General features: G+C 50.8%; 1 pseudogene; it reads right to left on the bottom strand.

The window, feature by feature from the left end:
- Positions 1-268: 268 nt before the first annotated feature.
- Positions 269-386, bottom strand: LOC126210938 (5S ribosomal RNA; annotated as a pseudogene).
- Positions 387-1,501: the final 1,115 nt, after the last annotated feature.

Below are 1,501 nucleotides of genomic sequence, written 5' to 3' on the forward strand. Positions count from 1 at the left end.
GTAAATGTTGAACATTATGCTTCATGAGCAGAGTTTGCGATTGTGTGCAACAAGTGATTCTTTGGTAGTCAATAAACCACTCCGTCTTGAGGCCACAAGTGGCCCATCGCGACCATCCGACCGCCGTCTCATCCTCAGCTGAGGATGCGGATAGGAGGGGCGTGGGGTCAGCACACCGCTCTCCCGGTCGTTATGATGGTTTTCTTTGACTGGAGTCGGTAGAGTAGCTCCTCAATTGGCATCACGAGGTTGAGTGCACCCCGAAAATTGGCAACAGCGCATGGCGGCCCGGATGGTCACCCATCCAAGTGCCGGCCACGCCCGACAGCGCGTAACTTCGGTGATCTGACGGGAACCGGTGTAATCACTGCGGCAAGGCCGTTACCCTTCAGTAGACAATGGCAGTTGCAGTCCTGTGGCAATGGATTGCATCAAGTTAAGTAAATCTTTCTGTGATGTAAAAAAGTGAAGTAATACACTGGAGAGCCAAAGAAACAGGTACACCTGCCAAATATCGTGTAGAGACCCTGCGATCACGCAGAAGTGCTGCAACACGACGTGGCATGGCCTCGAATAGTATCAGAAGAAGTGATGGAGGGAACTGAAACCATGAATCATGCGTGACTGTACATAAATCCGTAACAGTACGATGGGGTGGAGCTGTCTTGTGAACAGCACGTTGCACGGCATTCCCGATATGCTCAATTATTTCCATGTCTGGTGGCCAGTAGAAGGGTTCAAACTCAGAACTGTATTCCTGGAGCCACTCTGTAGCAATTCTGGACGTGTGGGGTGTCGTATTGTTCTGCTGAAATTGCCCATGTCCGTCGGAATGCACAATGGGCATGAATGCATACAAGTGATTAGACGGGATTCTTACGTACATGTCACCTGTCAGGGTCATGTCTAGACGTATCAGGGGCCCCGTATCACGCGAACTGCACGGGAACCCACCATTACAGAGCCCCCACGAGCTTGGACAGCCGCTGCTGACATCCAGAGTCCACAGATTCACGTGGTTTTCTCCATACTCGTACACGTATATCCGCTCTATACAATCTGAAAGAGACTCGTCTCACCAGGCAACATGTTTCCAGTCATCGACAGTCCAACGTCGGTGTTGACGTGTCCAGGCGAGGAGTAAAGCTTTGCGTCGTGCAGTCTCCAAGGGTACACGCGTTGCCCTTCGGCTCCGAAAACCCATATCGATGATGTTTCGTTGAATGGTTCGCACGTTGACACTTGTTGATGACCCAGCATGGAAATCTGCAGCAAATTGCGGAAGGGTTGCACTTCTGTCACGTTGAACGATTCTCTTCAGTCGTCGTTGGTCCCATTCTTGGATCACGTTTTTCCGGCAGCAGCGATGTCGTTAACTTGATGTTTTACCAGGTTCCTGATATTCACTATACAGTCGTGAAATAGTCGTAAGGGAAACTCGCCACTTCATCGCTACCTCGGAGATGATCGCTCGTCCGCCGGCTATAGCAGCACGTTCAAA

Source organism: Schistocerca nitens, chromosome 10 (genome assembly GCF_023898315.1).
Source record: "Schistocerca nitens isolate TAMUIC-IGC-003100 chromosome 10, iqSchNite1.1, whole genome shotgun sequence".
NCBI classification, from domain to species: Eukaryota; Metazoa; Arthropoda; class Insecta; order Orthoptera; family Acrididae; genus Schistocerca; species Schistocerca nitens.